General features: G+C 34.3%; 1 long non-coding RNA gene across 1 annotated transcript in view; it reads right to left on the minus strand.

The window, feature by feature from the left end:
- The window catches only part of B230209E15Rik (RIKEN cDNA B230209E15 gene), an 85,918-nt gene extending 60,961 nt beyond the window's left edge, over positions 1–24,957 (minus strand). Inside the window, exons 1-2 of the long non-coding RNA NR_045727.1 lie at positions 24,790–24,957; positions 14,146–14,330 (exon numbers count right to left, since the gene is read on the minus strand). This is a non-coding gene — a long non-coding RNA (RIKEN cDNA B230209E15 gene). The remainder of the gene's footprint in view (positions 1–14,145; positions 14,331–24,789) is intronic.
- Positions 24,958–25,493: the final 536 nt, after the last annotated feature.

Here is a 25,493-nt window from a genome sequence, read left to right on the forward strand (position 1 = left end):
AGAGGTCTGTCTATCTATGACTGATGAATCCAAAGAGTCATCGTTATTCCAAGACTTAGACAATATCGCAGAATGTGGTCAGGAAGATTTTTATTTAGAGCAGAATAGGACGCCTAGTGTTTTCAAACTGTCTAATGTGTAACTTAAATATCTGCATACTTATAATGTCAAAAACATGTGTAAGTAAAAACGATTAACAAAATGGCATCACAATAGATATATTAATGTGTATAGAGAAAGCCAAGTAGTCTATAGTGTTCCTACATATTTAAGACACCTGAAGAAATATGTGATAAGGACATAAACTTCTAAAAAGAAGAATATATATGTATATATATATATATATATATATATATATACATACATACATATAACTTTTCCTTGAAACATTAATTTATATATTTAAACCATAGGAATTCAAAAGAAAAAAACTTTTACTAAATTTTTAAATTCATGCTCACTGATGGTGCTGTTATAGTTTAACCACACATAAATTCAAATGTCCTGGTTAATTGATTCCCCATGATATATAACTCACTCAACATCACAGTGTTAAAACTCACAAAAAAGTAGCAGTTAGGTTTCACCTCATTGGTCGATTGTTCAAATATTCATGGAATGACCTGATATATTCTGCCAAATAGCGTCATCTTGAGTTCATTTACCTTTATGGTCATTCTCAGTTCTGGCTTTTTCTTGGTTCTACACAACTACTAATAAAAATTTTCCTCACTATTATTCCGTGGAGAAAATAGTTTCTCCTAGAGACTCAAATTCAGAGAAATTTGAAATCTCATATCACCCAACAAGAAATAAGAAACAGGAACATAAAAACTGACAGCAAATGCTTAGGTGTATGTGGAAAAAGGAAACAGTCACTCGGTGATGTGATAAGAATGTAGTTCAATCAATTAAAATCAATTGCAGAGATAACAAAAACCTAAATTTAAATTTTATAAGTCACAGTTATACCTCTACTTGTCATATGTCTAGATATAATCAACTTTCTTCATGCTTCCTTCATTGAGTACATTTGCTAGATTTTGTTTTGTTTTGTTTCTTTGTTTTTTTTGTTTTTTTTTTTTGTTTTTTGAGACAGGGTTTCTCTGTGTAGCCTTGGCTGTCCTGGAACTCACTCTGTAGACCAGCCTGACCTTGAACTCAGAAATCTGCCTGCCTCTGCTTCCCAAGTGCTGGGATTAAAGGTATGAGCCACCACACGCAGCTCGTTTGCTAGTTTTATACATACATTACTGAGGAAATGGAAACAGCCTAATTGGCTGTTGGATCAGTTAGTGAAAGTGTGATGAAAATAGTGTAAGTATACACCTTGAAAAATAATAGAAAGTAGTAATTTATAATAGACAGACAGAACTAGAAATTTTCAGTAAGTATAGTAATCTACACTTTCAGTGACAGATGCCAATTATTTTGTGTTATTGGAAGCTCCAAGCTACAACCCTGTATATCAGGACACCTATCAAAGTGTAACTGCAAAAATAAAGAAACTAAAAAGGGACAGCTATCTGTGTGAAATGTAGAAAGAAAAATAGGGTATATCATACTAGGATTCAAATAATCTGAGGGAGTAAATGAGATAAAAGGGACTTTATTTATAAAAGTAAAAATAGTCAATATAGATTAACAAAACAGGGAAAATATATTATCAACTCTCTACCTAGATATACCTATAAAAACTAAACAGTATTGAGTCGATAAACAACATGTCTTCATATGAAAATTCCGTATAAAATCTGAAAATCATTTAAATGATTTTTAAATGACCCACAGCTCACCCAACAAATAAATGCAGAAAAGCACAACCAATTAAAACACTGTGTGGAACACAAATTCATCAAACAGTTTGATAAAACATTTCCTTTATCTAAACCTCAGGGTTCATTGTGGAACAGGGATGAGAAGGATGGGGAAATCTAGGATATAAGTCCAGTTTCTCTAAGATTATGTCTTCTACAAATACCAATAATTACACCAACAAATTTGAATTTCAAAATACTGTAAGAAATTAAATAATCCTAACCCCAGAAGATACAATTTTCAACAAAGGATTACAAGCAAGATGTTATCCAAGACAAAATGATCCACCCTAAAAAACATATACATAACATTTTCCAAACAAAATTAACTGCATTTTTGTCTTCAAGATAAACCAGTACATAATTCCAGATAATATGAATGTAATAATAATTAAAATAAAGAGTAATGTATTCAAAAAAAGAATATTATATTGGTTATTATGTTGGTGGATAGGAGAGAAAAAGCAGAGGGTGTATATAAAACTTTATTATAATTGCAATAGTAAAGAATAAATTTAAAAATTGATTTCCAACAAGTAAATGTAGAAGGAATGTCTACTTCTCACCCATTTAACACTAAAATAAGAACTTGATATTAAAATTTCACCAGGTTCTCCCTAGGTGACAGTTGAGATTATTGGGAAAACTTACAGAGAACTTTTGATTGGTTATTTTCTGGACTGTTGTGCTCAGAAAAAAATGCTTTCCAGAAAATCATTACCCAGTAAGGCTGATAACTCTCTTACAGAACATATGACAGTGTCAACCTTCCATACTCTTGCCTGGCATCTAATTTCCTGCTTCTTAAAAGGATACATTCAGAAGTGTAAATTTTCCTACTAAAAAATCATCTGATCATGTGGATACTACAGTGCTGATCTTCTCCTTTAACTTTCATTTAATGAGGAGATATACACAAACTGGAAGCCCAGGTAGAGTATCTAATTTCAGGTTGCACAGATGATTGCCCAAGAAGCTCGCTATTTGGCTTGGAATACTGTACTAGAAAGCACCTTGATCAGTTGCTCTATCTCTTCCTTCCTTTCCAACTCTCTTTTCTCAAGGGTCACTGAGCCTTTAATTGTGCAACATAAATGACACATGGCTTTTTCCCAACAGTAGTTTGTTGAACCCTGAAGTATTTTCTGATACAACCCTGGAAAAGCATTATTGAAAATCTGCTGGACTCTCTTCTTTTTCTTCTTCTTTTTTCTTTATATTATAAGGCAAATGTGAAGTAATTGTTGTTGAAAATTGGGAAATGGACACCTAAATTTATAGACATGGAATATCATAATAGTTTGTAAGAATAAACACAAATGTAGGAGATGTTACTTGATATAGCAAGTGTTTCTGCACTGGAGACTATGAATTATTTTATCACAGGTATTTGTAAAAGTGACTCATAAAAACAGCAAAGATTCTTGCCTCTACCACAATGGACATTTAATCCAATAAAAACAACGATTCTATCTAAAACCCTCTTACATTTACTAAATGTGGTGGCAAATAAACACTGTCAGCTCTTCTTAATGTGAAACATAAATGATTCACAATAATTATTATTTAAGCTTAATTTTCCCTATCATTCTTAGTGGTAATTATTGGGAATGTATGAACTATCTTTCAAGGAACATGTTTCTTTATTAGTTCTCTATTTATATATAAAAGCTCCATATTTAAAATATTTAGTATACTAGAAACAGAATATTAATTTCCAATCAGTCCTGGAATGTAATAAAAAATTAGATAGCAGATTTTATTGTTTTAGAATCCTTCCTCCTAGAATCTGAAGCTAAAATTATTATGAAGGCACACATTTCTATCACTGCCAGTAACAATTAAACATTAGGGCCTCAACAATTAACTGTTTTTATATATGTGCACTCTTTACAGTATCGGACAATGGCTATTGTAATCTTTCTCAGTCATCTTGTTAGGTTTCACATATAAGATACACAATAAAGCTTCGGAGGATTATACTAAAATCTCTGTCTTTTTGCCCATTTTCAACTAATATTCCATGCTTGGTTATTCAGATGCTTATTAATTTCTCTTAAATAAACCCCTAAAATTATTTAAACCTCAAAGTTTAGAATTAACTTAGATAAATAGAAGCAAAAAGAAAACATATGTTGGACAGAAAAATTAGACAAATTACTGAGTCACAACTCTATATTTAACTATATATTTACCAGGAAAAGAGACATGATAAACTTGAAAAAGGTTTTGAAAAAATATTTTCTGTTATAAACAAATGTTAAGAAGTTCAAAACAGATGAAAAACCAACAATAAATATAAGCCAGATATAATAGAGCAAGATTAATTCAATCTACTATGATCAATTGATTCTTCCACATTTTAATATTTTGATAAAATTAAATGAAATATAGGCTATTAATTTATGCATAGAACAGAGTATTGAATTTTATAAAATTATCACAGAACATACAAAACCATCAGGCTGGTAGTTAATAGTTATTATTTAAGATGTCGGGGATACTAAGTATTTATTAACACAAATCAATATAAAAAGTAAACATACCATCTTGCATGGATACTGCATTATGGCTGAAAACCTTAGAAAGTGGATATTCAACATCAAAAAAGAAAAGAAAAGAAATTTTGGTATGTTAATATTTTAATTGAAATATATGTAAACTATTTGCTTTGACTGTCCTTAAGGAATGAAGCTTGCAGATATGTGATTATGAACATAGAATTATGTTTGTTCCCAAGAGTAACAACATAATCCTGATGATAGAACTTTGATTGAAAACTAGTATAAACAGTCTGAGACCATTGATGGTACCAAGATGATAACAAAGAGAATTACAGTATCAAGGATTAGTATGCTCAGAGATCACTGGCATACTAGGTTAGATGTTAGAAAATATTTCAGAAAATCTCAATGTGACAAGTGAGAACTATTGTTCAGATATAAAAATCCTTTACAGATCTGGTACTACAAAGCAGATTATGGAGCAACAAGTCTCCAGCCACTGTCAGATACCTGATGTAATACACTATCCTTTCAGATGAAGCAGAACTTCAAGGCTGAGTGCTGAATGATATATCTTAAAACTGAAGCAATGAACAGAAGCCATTGCAAATATATTGCAGAATAAACAGGATCAGTTTCATTCAGAGAAGAAATGTGAAGAATCATAGCAATTTACCTGACCATGATGACGTTTTCTTTTCATTTTCATCTGCAGATTTCCAGAGCAACCCTCCTTCTCTGAGAAGCAGTTTACAGTCAATCTCTGGCAAAAGTCTGGCCTGACCTGCTAGCTAAACACCAACCAGGAGTATTACTGTAAAATGTTTATGTGAATACGGTTTTTTTTAGTTATAGCTGACGCAGAATGGCTTTGTATAGTTAGGAAAATAGAGAAAATAAATTGACCAATGAGGAGAGAGATCACAAAAATGACGAAGAAAGCAAAGCCTGTTGTTACCATGGAGATTTTGCCATCAAAGCTCCTCTATCTCTTCTCCCTCCTCCCTGCCTGTTGCATCAGGAACAAAACTAAAGATAAAATAGAAGGAGAAACAGCAAAATATTATGTAATTATTCTTTGGTTTCTGGATGTAAATAAGAAAGAGAAAACTTGTCTAGTAATGACTTGCCTTTAACCCTGGATCTAGCAAAAAAAAAAAAAAAAAAAAAAAAAAAAAAACCTATAACAGAGCCTCCATTTTGTCCAGGGATATTACCTTGTCAACGTGGGCTACCAAATGTATATCAGTGCTGAACCTTTGTTAATTATCGTGTGCTAATATGCTGAAGAACTATACATTTTTGGTAAATTTTCACCCTTGTTCTTATGGTTATGCACATTATAATTGGTAAACAATGAAATGGAAAGACATATTTGTTTCTAATAACATAAAGCTATTTTCCACATAACACACCATGCCCTAAATCATGATAATGGTGAACAAATATCATTTGGAGATTATTTTAGAAAAGAAATATGGAAAACCTATCCATAGTAGAATCATTTTGTTTTGTGTTGATACATGTGTTTGTGTATGTGTGTGTTTTATATGCAGAGATTCACATTGTGTGTATGGGTAGGTTGTCTATTGAGAACTTATAGAATTTGCTATTAATATATCATTATTCTGTAAATATTTAACTTAACCTTTATATGTTATATAATGTGATAAAATACAACTGTTACATCCAATACATTTGGTTTACCAACAATATCTTCAACTGATAATATACATCCAACTAATATGATCTCATCTTAATACACACACATTCCTTTTACCACTGTTAATATTTGCTTATATACAAGGAGACATAGAGGAGAATGAGTAGCATCTGATGCTAATCTTGTGTGAATAAGTATTACTTTACCTCTGCACCCAGTTCACCAAATGTCAACAGGTACTTCAATTTTCATCCATCCCAAATCTGATGCATTCCTGCAAATTTGTACGCAAGTTTCAACTTTAGATTTTGAATAGTTGACTGGAATTTTAGGAGATATTATTATGTTTATGATGTTGCTCTGTAAGAAGCACATGTATAGCCTCTTTCTAGCACTGATATTTTTGAAGCTTCTTCTTTGGAGGATATGAGAACAAATACAGTAATGTACAGCCAAATCTTAAGCAGAGCATGGGAGAAAAAAGAAAAAAGAGAGGGAGTGAGAGACCGACAGACAGAGGGAAAGAGAGAGACAGAAAGAGGGAGACAGAAAGAGAGAGAGAAACAAGAGAGAGAGAGAGAGAGAGAGAGAGAGAGAGAGAGGAGAGAATGAAGACAGGACAGAGATAACACTGCTCTAAATTGGATGTATCCATCAATTCTCTCCAGGCAGAGTTCATGAACCTTCATGAAAAAATAGGAAAAAAGAATGTAAAAGTCAAAAGTGATGGATGACACCAAGAGAACCAGGCTCAATAAACTCAATAAGGACTTTTCATATGAACTTCTAGATACTGGAGAAGTAACCACAGAGTATACATGAGTTATCACTAGTATCTCTGGACACACACACATACACACACACACACACACACACACACACATACACACACACACACACACACACACACACACACACACACACACATACACACACACACACACACACACACACACACACACACACACACACACACACACATGTTTTATTTACTTATTTGCATCCTAAACATGGCCTCCTTAAAGGCCCTTTCCGAGAGTTCCTTCCTTCCTCCATTTCTCTTTTGCCTCTGATAGTGCAACTTTGCCCTGATTCCTAGAACCAGTTTGATCAAGTTTCCACAGGAATGGCTACATCCTATCCCTCTGATGCCACATATGGCAGCTCTCTGCTACATATGTGATTGGAGGCAGCCCCTGTATGCTCTTTGATTGGTTGCTCTGACTTTAGAAGCTCCCAGGACTCCAGGTTATCTGAGTTGGTCTTCATGTGGGGTGTCATCTCCTTGAGGGCCTTCTATTTTTCCCCTAACTCTAATACAGACCTCTGACCAATGTTTGTCTGTGGATATCTGCATCTTTCAGTTACTTGCTGGTTAGAACCTCTTAGAGGGCTGTTATACAATGCTGCTGTCTACAAGCATAATAAAGGATCATTAGTAGCGTGAGTGATCCCTATGATGTATAGACAATCCAGCAATTTGCTCCAAAGAACACAAGGGTTTCTACAGTCATCTATTAGTTTGTCTTTATATGGCCTGCCTCCCTGCCTTTCTATACCGTTCTGCATAATCATTCCTGGTTGTGCCCCCTTGATCTGCATCTACACTCTTTATTTATTGTTCCAGGAATCCTTTCACTTCCTCCTAATGTGGCACCTCCTATTTACTGCTTCAGCTCATATGACCTCAGTTTTTGGTTTATTGTTTTGTTTTGCTTTATTGTGGGGTGATACTTACAAGAGAGATACTGTCAACAAATGAGACCATTAGTAGTTCTCATGACAAGAATCCATGGAAAAATCCTGGCTCTTTTATTTCACCAGCCCATTAAAAGCCCCCCATAATCCCTCTGATAATGTTTGAGCTTCAAGTGACTTGCTTCTAGCCTTACTGAGATGTGACTCGCTTGGTATAGTGTTAGAAACATAAAAGCAATAGCAGATTTTGCAATTCATGACTGCATCTGTGTTTAAATTTTCTTTAAATACTATTTCAATCATGATTTATACTACTACTTCCTCATGTCATAAAGACTTTATCCAAGAAACATAAACTGTCAAACAGTCTAGCATAACTAGGTATAAAATATTAGTTCTTCCTTTCATCCCTCTCCCTCCAGTCATAAGGTTGAATGCTAATACCAGTGTGCCGGGTTTTATTATATGTATGCAAGAAATAAATCCCAGGTGATAATATATTCAAGTGAGCATGTTGCCAGATGATCCACCTATCTGGCTGGGTATATTAAAACCGTAGCAACAAAACCTAACCATATGAATTTAACTCAAAGACCACACTTCTAATGACAGATTTTATTGTCTCTTCTAACTTTCTGTTGTTTCAACATTTTTTTTCGGTTTCTGACCCAAAAATTCTAAGACATGCCAGACTTATGTGCTTTTAACTTTGATCACCACATACAAAATAAAATATTGGCAGCAGAGAGAGCTCTTACATATATTAAATCTCAGAAAAGATCAAAACCTTACTTTAGTCCTTCTACTTTCCAAGAAGTTGCATTTAATATTTTTATGTCTCAAAGGTGAAAAAATATATATAGTACTATAATAGTAATATATTATAATTATTACTATATATATTACTATTAAAATAAAGTATATATTTTACTACCTTTTTTTGGTTCATGCTAATGGATGATGCTGTTATACTTTAACCACACATAATTCCAAATTCCTGGTTAATAAATTTCTAGTGATGTATAATTGACTCAACATCACAGAGTTAAAGCTCAGAAAAAAAAAGTAGCAGTTGGTTCCATCTCATTGGCGAATTGTTCAAATATCCAAGGGATTACCTAATATAGTCTGTGGAAAATCTTCATCTTGAGTACATTTAACTAAATGCTCATTTTGTATTCTGTCTTCTTCTTGGTTCTAAATATCTACTAGCACAATTTTTCCCACTATTGGTCATTTGTGAAAATAGTTTCACCTAGATACTCAAATCCACAGAAATTTGAAATTTCATATCACCCAGGCAAGGAGTAAGAAACAGGAATATAAAAACTGACAGCAAATGCTTTGGGGTATGTGAAAAAGGGGAACAGCCACTCACTGGTGTTCTGATAAGAATGGTGCAACACTCCTCCATTGTTGGTGGGATTGCAAGCTTGTACAACCACTCTGGAAATCAGTCTGGCGGTTCCTCAGAAAATTGGACATAGTACTACCAGAGGATCCAGCAATACCTCTCCTGGGCATATATCCAGAAGATGTCCCAACCGGTAAGTAGGACACATGCTCCACTATGTTCATAGCAGCCTTATTTATAATAGCCAGAAGCTGGAAAGAACCCAGATGCCCCTCAACAGAGGAATGGATACAGAAAATGTGATACATTTACACAATGGAATACTACTCAGCTATTAAAAAAATGAATTTATGAAATTCCTAGGCAAATGGATGGACCTGGAGGGCATCATCCTGAGTGAGGTAACCCAATCACAAAGGAACTCACACAATATGTACTCACCGATAAGTGGATATTAGCCCAGAAACTTAGAATACCCAAGATATAAGATACAACTTGCTAAACGCATGAAATTCAAGAAGAAGGAAGACCAAAGTGTGGACACTTTACCCCTTCCTAGAAATGGGAACAAAACACCCATGGAAGGAGTTACAGAGACAAAATTTGGAGCTGTGACAAAAAGATGGACCATCTAGTGACTGCCATATGCAGGGATCCATCCCATAATCAGCTTCCAAACACTGACACCATTGCACACACTAGCAAAATTTTGCTGAAAGGACCCAGATATAGCTCTCTCTTGTCAGACTATGCCGGGGCCTAGCAAACACAGAAGTGGATGATCACAGTCAGCTATTGGATGGATCACATGGCCCCCAATGCAGGAGCTAGAGATATTACCCAAGGAGCTAAAGGGAACTGCAACCCTATAGGTGGAACAACAATATGAACTAACCAGTACCCCGGAACTCTTGTCTCTAGCTGCATATGCATCAAAAGATGGCCTAGTCGGCCATCACTGCAAAGAGAGGCCCAATGGACTTGCCAACTTTAGATGCCCCAGTACAGGGGAACGCCAGGGCCAAAAAGGGGGAGTGGGTGGGTAGGGGATTGGGGGGGGTGGATATAGGGGACCTTGGGGATAGCATTGAAAATGTAAACGAGGAAAATACCTAATAAAAAAAATAAAAAAAAGAATGGTGCAACCTATTTAGAAACCAGTAGCCAGAGATAATAAAAAGCTAAATATAAATTTCATAAGCTACAGTTATATCTCTCCTTGTAATATGTCTAAATGTAATCAACTGCTTTCTCCATGGTTACTTCCTTGAGAATGTTTAGTAGTTTTGTATGCACAATACCCATTAAATGGAAACAACCTAACTGTGCATCAGTTGGTGAAAGTATGAAGAAAATAGATTAATTATACAATGTGAAAAATAATAGAATATAAAATCTTATAATACACAGGCAGAACTAGAAGAGTTCACAGTGACTATAGTAATCTAGCCACCAGGGACAGATCAATTGTTTTCTCTCATTGAAGTCTCTTAGGTCCAATTCTGTATATCAGAACACCTATCAAAGGATAATTGCAGGAAGAACAAACATAAAAGAGACAATTGCCTGTTTGAACAATAAAAGGAGAAATAGGGTGGATCACAGTAGGTTTTAAACGATCTGATGGAGTAGATGAGAATATAAAAGTGATATTACTCATAAAAATAGTAAATACAGATTAAAAAAACATGGACAATTTCATCGTAATATCAACTCTCTACCTAAAACGACCTACAGTAAAGAAACAGTATTGAGAAGATAATCACATGTTCTTCATATGAAAATGACACATTATATCTGAAAATGCTTCTTAAAAGGCCCATAGATCATCCAACCTATAAGTGCAGAAAATTACAACCAATGAAAACACAGTGTGGAACAGAGACATCAAATAGTTTGAAAAAACATTGCTTGTATCTAAACCTCAGGGTTCATTTTGGAACAGGGACAAGAACGATGGTAAAATCTAGGATAAGAGAACATTTGCTCTAATATTATGTATTCTAGGAATGTCAGCAATTATACCAACAAACGTGATTTTAAAAATATTTCAAGCATTTAAATAATGCTGACAAGAGGATATAGAGTTTCCACAAAGAAGAACAACCATTTGGTTATCCAACACAAAACGATCATCTTTAAAACTTACATGCTGAACATTAATGAATTTAAAGTTGCTGTATTTATGACTTTCAGAATAAACAAGTATATATATATATATATATATATATATATATATATATATATATATATGTGTGTGTGTGTGTGTGTGTGTGTGTGTGTGTGTGTGTTTGTGTGTGTGTGTGTGTGTGTGTGTGTGTGTGTATACAGATATAAGCATGTATGAAACCAAGCAATGTATTTAAAAATGAGGAAGCAATATATTGGTGCATAAGAGAAAGGGGAAAGAATCAATAAAACTATATTATAAACACAAAAAGAAGGTAATTTTAAAAATTAATTTCCACCAAATAGAAGTGGAAGTAATATTTACCCTCACACTATCTAATATTAAAATGACTCAAATTAGAAATTTACCAAGTGTTTCCCTAAGTAACTGGTGAGTTTATTGCAAAAACTTACAGATTATTTTTGATTGGTTATTTTCTTGACTGTGAATGCTCAGAAAATGCTGCCCAGAAAATCATTACATCATCATGATGATAACTCTCTTAATAGATCTTGTTACAGAACCAATCTCTCTTACTCTTCCTTGGCCTGGATTTTACAGCCTTTTACATTCAATAAGTGTAGATTTTCTAAAAATAAATGGTCTGAGCATGTGAATACTAGAGTGAGGATTTCTTAATTTTTTCCTGTCATTTAATGAGTGGAAGTAAAGAAACTGTAAACTAAGCTAAGATATTTATTCATCAGGTGGCACAGATGATTGCACAAAATGGTTGATATTGGGCTTGGAATTTATGACTAACGAGCACCTTGATCTCTTCCATCATCTCTTCCTTCATTTCCAGCTCCCTGTTTTCTCAAGTCTCAGAGCTTTAGATATTGTTACATAATTGTCTCACAATTTCCTCACTACTGCATCTTACTGAACCCTGAAGAACTTTTGCCAAAGCACTTCTCTCTGGAAAATCATTATTTAAACTCTGTTGCAATTTTTTTCTGGTTATAAATCAAAGTTGAAGCAAATGATGAAGATTAAGAAATAGAAACCTGAAATTAATACACAAGGCATATAGTAATAGCTTATGAGAATAAATGCAAATATAGGGGATTTTACATGGGATTGCCTTTAACTAATCAATACCAGGTGTTTCACTGGAGGGTGTGATTTCTATCTCCACAAGTATTTGTGTAAGTGACCCATAAAATCCACATAGATTCATTCCTCCACCAGAATGGACATTTCACCCAATAATAACTTCAGTTCTACATAAAATCATCATACCTTATTGAATGTGGTGGAAGATACATATTGACAAGCACTTCTTAATGTAAAACATGCAATATTCAAAGTGGTTAGGATTTCATCTATCTTTTATCTATCGTACTTAGTCGTAACTATAGGGAATATATGAGCTATCTCCCAAGATGTGGCTATTTTTGAATAGTTCTATATTTATATATTCAAGCCCAACATCCAATCCTATAAGCTTCCTGATAAACAGAATCTTCCTTTACATTCAGTTCTGGAATGTAAACAAGAAATTGGTTAATAGATTTTATTGATTTATATTCCTTCATCCAGGGAATCTGAGAGGAACTGCTATGAATACAACCCATTTTCATCACTGTCATTCATAATTTAAAATAATAGGGTCTCAACAATTATCTGCTTTTATGTGTGTGTACTTTCTACATTAACGGGCAGAGGCTATTGCGATCTTTCTCAGTCAACTTGTTAGGTATCACTATGCAAAACACAATAAATCTTCCAAGGAGTCTAGTACAACCTCTGTCTTTGCACTCATTTCCAATTGACTTTCCATGTTTGGTTATTCATATGCATATTCATTTCTTTTAATTGAGACCCAAAACCTGTCAAATTCATGAAGTCTATCAATATTTTAGATACATATAATCAAAAATAATAAAGATAATGAACTGTATAATACGACAAACCACTGAACTACAGATATCAATACATATATATAAACCAGACACAATAGCGATGATAAATGTGATAAGACTATAAAGAATATGTTCTAAACAAATGTTAGGAAGTTCAAAACTATTGAGATACCAACATTAAGAATAAACTAGGTATAACAAGGCATGATAGATTCCATCTATTAGTGTCGATTGATTCTTCCACATATTAATATTTAGAAAACAAACATAATTGAGGTTCCTAGATTATGCACAAGACAAGAAACTTGAATTTTTTAAAATAACCACAGAACCAACAATATCTACCAGATAATACGTAATAATCACAATCGGAAAACATGCTTGGTGATACTAAAGAGTAGTCAAGACAAAACAATATAATGGATCTAACATACATATGGTAACTCATGAAAAGATTTTGGTGGTTGAAAATCTTAATAAGTTGAGATACACTATAAAAAAACAAAAAAGAAATTTGGTATGTTAAACTTTTTCATTGGAGTATATACAAACTCTTGGTTTTGATTATTCTTAAAGAATGAAGTATGCAGATCATAGTGATCATAGACGTATGTCTGTTCCCAACAACAAAAATTAAACCTGGATGTTAGAATTTGAATTGAAAATTAATGTAAAATATCTGAGAGCTTTGATGGTACCAAGATGATAACAAAGAAGAATTGCAGTGTTTGTGTGTTAGTACTCTCACAGTGCAGTGGCATATTAGGTAAGGTTATGGAAAAATATTCCAAAAAGTCTCACTGTGCCATGTGAGAACTATTATCCTCATATAAAAATCCTTTGCAGATGTAGTCCACCAAAGCAGATTAAGAAGCAACAACTCTCCTGTCTCTCTCAGATACTGAAGGGTGATATAATACACCATCCTTGCAGATGAAGGAAATATCCAAGGATGAGTGCTAAATGATAGATCTTCAAACTGAAGCAATGAACATAAGCAATATCAATGACCTTGCACAGCAATTAAGAGCAGTTTTAATAAGAGCAGGAATCTGAAGAATCATAGCTAGTTACCTGACTATGCTGACATTCTCTTTTCATCTGCAGGTTTCCGGAGCACTTCTTTTTCTCCCAAAAGCAGCTTGCAGTCAATCTACAGCAATAGCCTGGTACGAGCTGAGAGCTAGATATCATCCAGGAGCATTACTGGAATTTTTTTATGTGAATAGATTCCTTTAGCTGTGGTTGACGCAGCCTGGCTGAGCATATGTAGAAAAATAGAGAAAAGGTTTGGGACCAATCCGGAGAGAGATCTTAAAATAGACAAAGCAAGCAAAAGTCTGTTGTTAACATGGAGATTTCTCCATCAAAGCTCCTCTAGCCATTATAAACTCCCCTGCCTGTTAAATCATAAATAATAATGAAGATGAAATAGAAGGAAAAATAATAAAATATTATGTAATAATTCTGTGATTTCTGGCTCTGATGAAAAACAAAGGAATCTGTCCAGTAATGCCTAGGACTTTGAGCCTGTATATGGTATATGCTATTGCTAACAAAGCCTCCATTTGTGTCTAAGGACTTCTGCATATTAACTTGGGCTTCCAAACACACTAAGGGGCTGAATTTTTGTAATCATCCTATGCCAATATCCTGAGTAGCTATGCTTATTTGAAAGTTCATCATACATTTTTTTACTAGTGTGATACTAGTAGATATTAATACATTTATACAAATTACAACATACAAACAATGCACTTCAATTATCTAAATTATTAAGAAATTGTACAATTTCATAAAGGAATACACCACATAATAAGACATATCTAAAATTATAATAATTGTAAAGAAACATTAAGAGGAGTTTATTATAGAAATGAAATATCCAAAATCTGGGCATACTACAATTGTTTCTTTGTGTGTGGATATATGTTTGTTTCTTTGTTTCTTTGTATTTTCATGCAGGGAAGCACATTGTGTATATGGATATGGTGTCTATTTGAGAACTTATAGAACTGTTGTTAAGCTGTCATTATTTTGTAAACATTTTATCTCAATGTTTATATGTCATATAGTGTGTTAAAAATACAACAGTTACACACGATAGATTAGGAGTACCTAAAATGTTTCTAAATAATAATCCAGGACAATTTAATGTGATCTCTTCTTAATACAAACTCAATCTGTTTCACACAGTTGATATGTGCGCAGATGCAGAGAGATTCATGAGTAACATCGTATGCTAATCTTCCCTGAAAAACTAATGCTTTCCATCTTCAATCAGTACATCAAATACCAACATCTAGTCCAGTTTTCTTCCATCCCAAATCCAATGCCTTCCTGTAAAGTTATCCTCAAGTTTCAACTTTAGATTTTGCATACTTGACTGAAATTTTTGGAGATATGCCTGGGTTAATGTTGTTGCCTTGTGAGCAACACATGTATAGCTGAAGAAAAGAAACACAGAAGACTCTTTTATACCCTTCATGCCATAAGTGAACAAATCTTCTGACATAGTAGACATCTGCATTGAATATACTTTTCAATTGTCTCCAAATTTATTTTCTTTTATAAGTAGTGATTTTTATTAACTAAACATATATACATCATGGCTGTTATTTTGCATTTCATGGGGTTTCTTAATATTAATTCCTGAAAATTTATTATACCTTGAAGTAATAAATGCTACCAAGTTATAAGGCTAGAATACAATTATTCAATTATTACCAAAAGAATATCACATGTTAATAGTAACAATTATTTTACTCCCTTCTGAAACGTCATTCATCCTCCTGTGGTCCTGATGGTTCATGTCCTTTCCAACATAACCTTCATCTTGGAATGTCCCTCTTTTTCTTTTATTCATTCGTGTTTAAATTGCTTCTTGTTTTGTGTGTGTGTGTGTGTGTGTGTGTGTGTGTGTGTGTGTGTGTGTGTGTGTTTTGGTTCTCTTCACCCTACTTACCTCTTTTTCTGTTTTGGTTTTGTTTATTTTATAATGTATTACAATGGATGTAACCAGATGGAAGGGAATAAGTACAGGAACATAAGCAATAGAAAACAATGCTACTTGCCAATGTCAGAATCCAGTTTTCCCACCACAGAAAGAACCGGTTACCTAAAAATCCGGAAAACTGAGATTTGGATCTAAAATCCCATTATAATGGTGATAGAGGACTTTGAGAAGGTCATAAATAACACCCTAAAAGAAATACAAGAGAACCCAGGTAAACAGAAGCCTTTAAAAAGAAAACACATGAATCCCTTAAAGAAATACAGGAGAACACAAACAAACAGGTGAAAGAAATAAACAAAATCATCCAGGATCTAAAATTGGAAATAGGAACAATGAAAAAAAATCACAAAGAGTGATAACCTTGGATATAGAAAACCTAGGAAAATAATCAGGAGTCATAAATGCAAGAATTACCAAAGAATACAAGCAATAGAAGAGCAAATCTCAGGCGTAGAAGATACCATAGAAAACATTGACACAACAGTCAAAGAAAATGCAACATGCAAAATTTCCTATCCAAGAATATCCAGGAAAGGCAGTACACAATGGAAATACCAAACCAAGAATAATAGTTATAGAAGAGAGCAAAAATTCCCAACTCAAAGGACCAATAAACATCTTCAAAGAAATTGTGGAAGAAAACTTAACCAAACTAAAGAAAGTGATGACAATGAGCTCCACCCTAGAAAAAGCAAGAAAGTAATCTTTTTTCAACAAACCCTAAAGAATATTTCCACACAAACATAATTCCACCTCTAAAACAAAAACAAAAACAAAAAAACAAAAACAAAAACAAAAAAAAACAAAAAAAAAAAAACCAGGAAACAACAATTACTGGTCCTTAATATATCTTAACAGCAATGTACTCATTTCCCAATGAAGAGATATAAACTAACAGACTAGATATTTAAACAGGACCCAGCATTTTGTTGCATACAGGAAACACACCTCAGTGTCAAAGATAAACACTACCTAAGAGAAAAAAGGCTGAAAATATATATATATAAAGGTCTCAAGAAAGAAGCTGGAGTAGGCATTCAAATATTAAGATGGAATTTCAACCAAAAGTTATCAAAAAAGATAAGAAAGGACACTTCATACTCATCAAAGGAAAAATCTACCAAGATGAACTCTCAAGTCTGAACATTTATGCTCCAAATGCAACGGCAACCACATTCATAAAAGAAACTTTACTAAAGTTCAAAGCACACATTGAACCTCACAAAATAATAGTGGGAGACTTCAACACCCCACTTTCAGCGAGGGGCAGATCATGAAAACATAAACTAAAAATAGGAACAGTGAATCAAACAGAACTTATGAAACAAATGGACTTAACAGATATCTACAAAATATTTCATCCTAAACCAAAAGAATAGACATAACTTCTTCTTAGTACCTCACGGTTGTCCACACGAATCAAGCCTCAACAGACAGAAGAAAATTGAAATAATTCCGTGCATCTTATCAGTTCAACATGGACTAAGTCTAGTCTTTTGTAACAACAAAAGTGACAGAAAGCCTATATATATATATATATATATATATATATAGAGAGAGAGAGAGAGAGAGAGAGAGAGGAACAACTATTTACTCAATGATAACTTTAAGAAAAGAAATAAAGAACTTACATAATTTTTAGAATTTAATGAATATGAAGGCACAATATAACCAAACTAATCATACACAATAAAAGCATTGCTACAAGCCAAATTCATAGCTGTGAGTGCCTTCAAAAAGAAACCTGAGAGAGCATTCATTAGCAGCTTGAGAGAACACATGAAGAAAGGCCTAAAACAAAAAGAATCAAATCCACATAAGAGGAGTAGACAGCAAGACATAATCAAACTCAGGGCTGAAATAAAAACAGCCAAACAAAAGGAACTATACAAATAAAAATAATAATAGTAATAACAAGAATCTGGTCCTTTGAGAAAGTCAACAAAATATAAAACAAGGTGAACCAGAGGGAACAGAGACAATATCCAATTTAGCAAAAACATAAATAAAAAGGGAGAAATAAAAACAGAAACTTAGGAATTTCAAAAATCATCAGATTCTACTGCAAAAGCCTATCCCCAATCAAACTGAAAAATCTGGATTAAATGGTCAATCTTCTAGACAGATATTAGTTACCAAAGTTAAATCAGGGTCAGATAAACCATATAAATAGTCGCAAAATCCATAAAGAAATAGAAGGAGTCATTAAAAGTCTCCCAATCAAAAAAAAAAAAAAAAAAAAAAAAAAAGCCCAGGAACAGATGATTTCAGTACAGAATTCTATCATACATTTAAAGAAGACCAAATTTAATACTGTTCAAACTACTCTATGAAATAGAATCAGAAGGATCACTATTTAATTCATTCTCTGAAGCCACAATTACTCTGATACCAAATCCAAACAAAGACCCACAAAAAATAGAACTTCACACCAATTTCCCTGATATCAATGTAAAAATACTCAATAAAATATTCACTTGTGAATATCATATGCCCCAGTACAGGGGAATGCCAAGGCCAGAAAGCAGGAGTGGGTGAGTTGGGGAACAGGGCAGGGGGGAGTGTTTAGGGGGATTTTGGGGATAGCATTTAAAATGTACATGAAGAAAATATCTAATACATATATTCACAAAAGAAATCCAAGAACACATCAAAATAATCATCCATCATGATAAATATGCTTCATCCCAGAAATGCAGAGATGGTTCAGTGTATGGAAATCCATCAACATAGTCCACTATATAAACAAACTCAAAGAAATAAATCACATGAGCTTCTCATTACGATGCAGAAAAAAAATTAACAAAATTCAACACTCCTTCATGGTAAAAGTCTTGGGAAGAACAGGGATTCAAGGCACATACTGAAACATAATAAAAGCAAACCCATAGCCAATATCAAACTAAATGGAGAGGAACTTAAAGCAATCACACTATAATCAGGAACTAGACAAGGCTGCCCACTCTCTCCCTATCAATTCCATATAGTACTAGATGCCCTAGGCAGAGCAACTAGACAACAAAAGAAAATTGAATGGATACAGATTAGAAAGGAAGAAGTAAAAATATCACTATTTGCAGAGGATAGGATAGTATAATTAAGTGACCCCAAAAGTTTTACCAGTGAACTCCTACACCTGATAAACAACTTCAGCAAAATGGCTGGATATAAAATTAATTCAAACAAACCAGTAGCCCTCTTTTACTAAAAGGATAAACAGGATGAGAAAGATGTTGGTGAAATGACACCCTTCACAATAGTAAAAACAAAGTAAAACAAAGTAAAATATCTTGGTGTGACTGTAACCAAACAAGTGAAAAACCTATACTTCAAGAACGTCAAGTCTCTGAAGAAACATCTAAGAATATTTCAGAAGATCAAAAGATCTCCCATGCTCATGGATTGGCAGGATAAATATAGTAAAACATGGCCATCTTGCCAAAAGCAATCTACAGATTCAATGCAATCCCTATCAAAATTCCAACTCAATTCTTCATAGAGTGAAATAGATAAATTTTAAAATTCATTTGGAATAACAAAAAACCCAGGATGGTGAAATCCATTCTCAACAATAAAAGAACTGTAGGAATCACCAGTCCTAACCTCAACCTGTGTTATAGAGCAATGGTGATTAAAACCAGCATAACATTGGTACAGAGGCAGGCAGGCAAAACAATGGAATAGAAATGAAGGCCCAGAAATGAACCCACACACCCTTGGTCACTTGATCTTTGACAGTGGAACTAAAACCATCCAGTGTAAAAAAGACAGCATTTTCAACAAATGGTGCTGATTAAACTGTCAGTCATCATGCAGAAGAATGCATATTGAGCCATTCTTAACTCCTTGTACAAAGCACAAGTTCAAATGAATCAATGACTTTCCCATAAAACCAGATACACTGAAACTTAAAGTAGAGAAAGCAGGAAAGAACCTTGAACACATTGGCAAAGAGGAAATTTTCCTCAACAGAAATCGAATGGCTCATGTTCTAAGGTCAAGTTTTGACAAATGGGATCTCATAAAATTGAAAAGTTTCTATAATGAATAGGACACTATCAGTAGGACAAAACTTAAACCTATAAATTGGCAAAACATCTTTACCAACTCTACATCCAATTGAGGAATAATACCATTCATTCATATATATATATATGGATTATACTTAATTATACTAATTATACTATCCTATCCTCTGCAAATAGTGATATTTTTACTTCTTCCTTTCTAATCTGTATCCATTCAATTTTCTTTTGTTGTCTAGTTGCTCTGCCTAGGGCATCTAGTACTATATGGAATTGATAGGGAGAGAGTGGGCAGCCTTGTCTAGTTCCTGATATATATATCAAGAACTTAGATTTTGAGAACCAAATAACCCCATGAAAAATGGGATATAGAGCCAAAGAATTTTCAACTGAGGAGTATGAAAAGCCTGAAAAGGACTTAAACAAATTTTCAACATCCTTAATTGTCAGGAAAATGAAAATAAAAATGACCCTGACATTCCACCTCACAACAGTCAGACTGCTTAAAATCAAACACTCATGTGAAACAGATGTTGACAAGAATGTGGAGAAAGATGAACACCCCATTGTTGGTGGGATTTCAAGCTGGTACAACCACTCTGGAAAACACTCTGGAAGTCCCTCAGAAAATTTGAAATGGTTCTACCTGAGGATCCAGATATACCATTCCTGAGAATATACGCAAAAGATTCTCCAACATACAAGGACATGTGCTCCATTATGTATATTGCAGACTTAATTATAATAGCCAGAAATCGGAAAGAACATAGATGTCCCTCAACTGAAAAATGGATACTGAAAATGTGGCACATTTACACAATGGGCTGCTACTACTCAGCTATTAAAAACAATGACTCTATGACACAACTAGAAAATATCATCGAGTGAGGTAAACCAGGCAAAAAGATCACATATGATATATTCTCGAGGATAAGTGGATATTAGCCCAAAAGCTCTTAATACCTACTCTACAACTCACAGACCAAAGGAAGCTCTGGACAAAGGAAGGCCTACGTGTGCATGCTTCAGTCATATTTGGAAGAGGGAACAAAATAATTACAGGAAGTAGAGGAAGGGAGGGATCTGGAGGATGAGATTAGGGGGAGGATAAAAGTGGGGCAGGAACATGTATGAAAGGAGACATGGGAGAAGTATTAGGGTCAGGAAATTGAAGGGAGGTGTGTAGCAGTGAGAGATGGGGAACTGAATATGGCCACTACCAAGTCCCAGATAGCAGGAAGGGAAGAGTTTTCCAGGACGAATGGGGTTGGCATTAGCTAAAATGGCCAACACATGAAACTCAGAACCTATAGAGACCTAAACCAGTGGATAGGCACTCACTGCTCCCAGTTGAGGGATGACGCAATCCACCTATCTCAATTATGTTCATCCACAATTGTTCCTGTCTAAAGAAAATACAGGGACTGGATGCAGCTGAGACTGATGGAAAGGTCTTCCAATGACTGCACTACCAAGGGATTAATTCCATCTGCAGACACCAAACCCAGATACTATTGCTGATTCCAAGAAGCATTTCCTGACAGGAGCCTAGTAGAGTGGTCCCCATACAAGCTCTGCCAGAACCTAACATATACACATGCTGATGCTCTCAGCCAGTCATCATCAGAGTGAGGATGAGGACCCAAAGTGAAGAGGGAGGACTGAAGGAGCTGATGGGGAATGCAACCCCCGTATGAAGAACAACAATATCAACAAACAGGACCCCCAGATCTCACACGGACTAAACCAGTTCATAAGAATAGAGGAGGAGGGTCTCCATGGCTCCAGCCCCAGATATAGCAAAGGATTTCCTTATCTGGCACCAAAGGGAGGGGAGGCCCTTTGTCCTGTAGTGGCTCAATGCCCCAGCATAGGTGGATGCTAGGTAATTGAGGTGGGAGTGGTGAGTGGGTGGGTGGTTCACCCTTATAGTGATAGGGTAAGGGGAGATGGTATAGGGTACTTGTAGAGGGGAAAGAGTGAAGTGGAAAAACATTTGTAATGTAAAAAATAAAATTACCAATAAAAGCAGAGAAGGAATGAAGGAAAGAATGAACCTGTACATGCATACATACAGATAATAGGTAAGTGATAATAATTAAATTAAAACAAGAACCATATTTGAAAAGGAGAAAACATATTAGTGGCGATGAGACAGAAAGCAGAATTGGTAAATAAAACTGTGTTATACTCTCAAAATTAGAGAATTTTAAAAATTCATTTCCAACAGGTAGAGGTACAAGTAATGTCTAACCCCCCAACTAACATTAAAACATGTCAAAATAGAAATTTATCAAGGTTCTTTCTAGGTAACTGGTGAGTTTATTGGGAAACTTACAGAGCCTTTTTGATTAGTTATTTTCAGAGCTGTGTGTCCTCAGAAAAATGGCTTCCCAGAAAATCATTTCCCAGTAAGGATGATGACTCTTTTATGAATAATATGACAGAGCAAATCTCCCATACTCTTCCTTGGCCTGTACATTCTAGTCTTTTACAAGTTTACATTCAGCAAGAGTAGATTTGCCTACAATAAATCAAATCATCTAAGCATGTGGATACTAGAGTGAGGACTTCCTCCCCTTTCCTGTCCTTAATGAGTGGATATAAACAAAATGAAAGCCCAGCTAGGATATCTATTTATCAGGTGGCACAGATGATTAACCAAGCTTTTTGCTATTTGTCTTGGAATATAGGACAAGACAGCACCTCGATATATTCATCTTCTCTTGCTTCCTCTCTAGCTCCCTCTTTTCTCAAGAGACTTCCAGATTTAGATACTGTTATATAAATGACTCATGATTTTCTCACTAGAGTATTTTAATGGATGATGAAGCACTTTTTCCATAGAACTGACTGTGGTAAAGCCTTATTGAAAAATTGTTGGATTGTTTTGAGTACGAAGCAAAGGGTTAGCAAATGATGAAAATTTGGAAATGGACATCTGAATTAACAGACACAGAATATAGCAATAGCATCTGAGAATAAACACAAATGTAGGGGATTTTACCCGGTACTAAATTTAACCAATCACTACCAGCTGACTCTTCACTGGGGAGTATGGCTTCTTTTTCACAAGTATTTGTATAAGGAACCTACAAAAACCACAAAGATTCTTGCCTCCACAAGGGTGGACATTTAATCAAGTAAGACCTTTGGTTCTATGTAAAACCCTCATGCCTTTATTGAAGTTAATGGCCAATCCACATTGACTAACACTTTGTACTGTGAAACAAGCAAAATTCACAAGTGACTAGGATTTGATCTTTCTTATCACACTCATCCTTAGTGGTACCTACAGTGGATATGTGAGCTACCTCACAGAGAGAGGATATTTTTTGACGATTCCTATATTTATGAATCTGAGCCCCATTTTCAAAACAATCTGCATCATAAGAAAGAGAACTTCCTTTTCATTCAGACTTGGAATGTAACCTATAGATGTTTTAACAAATTTTATTGTTTTAGAATATTTTCTCAAAGGAATCTGAGGACAAATTATTATGAAGGCAACCCATTTCTATCAATGTCATTCACGTTTTAAAATATTAGGATTCTTAAATGAGCCCCCAAATCCATTAAATCCTCAAGGTTTAGCATTGTGTTTGATACATAGGAGCAAAAAGAATACAAGTGATGAACAGAACAATAAGAACCCTATAGTTAACTATATAGTTCCCAGGACAATAGAGATGATAAATTTGGAAAAAAATGATAATAACATTTTCTGTTCTAAACAAATGTTAGGAAGTTCAACACTGATGAATTACCAACAATAAATATAAGCCGGATATAATAGAGCATGATATATTCAATATATTATCATAAATTGATTCTTCCACATAACAATATTTAGATAAAATCAAATGCAATTGGGGATTTTTGATTATCCACAAGTACAGAAACGTGGCTGTTATAAAATTACTACAGAACACACAATAGCCACAGGATAATATGAAATAAAATAATGAAATAATGTTCCATGATAATAAATATTAATTAAGAGCCAGCAATATAACTAAACTCACATACTATAACTCATGGAAAATGGGTGGTGTTTAGAAACCTTAGTAAGGTAAGATTCAAACTCAAAGAAAAAGAACAGAAATTTTGGTATAATAACCTTTTTCATTGGATTATATGCAAACTCTTTGCTTTGTTTGTCTTTAAAGAATGGAGTATGCAGATATGTAAGAATGAATATAGAACTATGTTTTATCCCAACAATAAGAACTTATACTTGATGTTAGAATTTGAATTTAAAGTAATATAAAATACCTGAGACCTTTGATGTTTGCAAGATGATAACAAAGGAGAATTGCAGTGAAAGGGTTTTAGTACTCTCAGAGGACAGTAGCATACTAGGTAATGGGATGTCAGGAAATATTCCAGAATGTCTCATGGTTAAAATTGAGAACTATTGTTCTGCTATAAAAATCCTTTACAGTTCTGGTACCCAAAAACAGATTAAGGAGCAACACAGTTTCTGTCTCTTTCAGATACTGAAGGCTGATGTAATATACTATCCTTGCAAATGAAGCACAGCTCCAAGTCAGAGTCCTGAATGATAGATCTTAAAATTGAAACAATGACCAGAGGCAAGAACAAGTACCTTGTACAGAAAATAGGAGCAGTTTTATTCAGAGCAGGGATGTGAAGAATCAAAGCAAGTTAGCTCACCATGCTGACTTTCTATTTGCCTTTTCATCTGCAGGTTTCCAGAGCACTCCTCCTTCTCTGAGAAGCAGTTTATAGTCAATCTTTGACAGGATCCTTGCACAGGCTGAGAGCTAGACATTAACCAGGAGCATTACTGAATTTTTTTTTATGTGAATAGATTTCTAAAGCTGTGGTTGACTCAGACTGGCTGAGTATATGTAGGAAAATAGAGAAAAGATTTGGGACCAATCAGAAGAGAGATCTCAAAAATGATAAAGAAAGCAAAAGCTGCTTGTTACCATGGAGATTTCTCCATCAAACCTCCTCCATCCCTTCTCTTCACTCCCTGCCTGTTGCATCAGGAATAAAAATAAAGATGAAATAGGAGAATGAACAAAATATTATGTAATTATTCTTTGATTTCTGGCAATATTATAAACAGAGGAAACTGTCCAGTAATGCCTGTGCCTTTGAACCTGTATGTGCCTGATGGTACCTATACTAAAGCCTCCATTTGTATATAGAGAATTATGCTTGTAATTATAGGCTGCCAAATACATTCCAGGGCTGAACCATTCCTGTGCTAATATCCTGAGGAGCTATGCTTATTGGGAAATTTATCACACTAATTCATATATTTATGCACATTACAACTTACAAACAGTGAACTTGAATTAACTGAAGGCATATTGGTGTCCAGTTTCATAAAGCTACTTACCACATAA

The sequence above is a fragment of the Mus musculus genome, chromosome 7 (assembly GCF_000001635.26).
Source record: "Mus musculus strain C57BL/6J chromosome 7, GRCm38.p6 C57BL/6J".
NCBI lineage: Eukaryota > Metazoa > Chordata > Mammalia > Rodentia > Muridae > Mus > Mus musculus.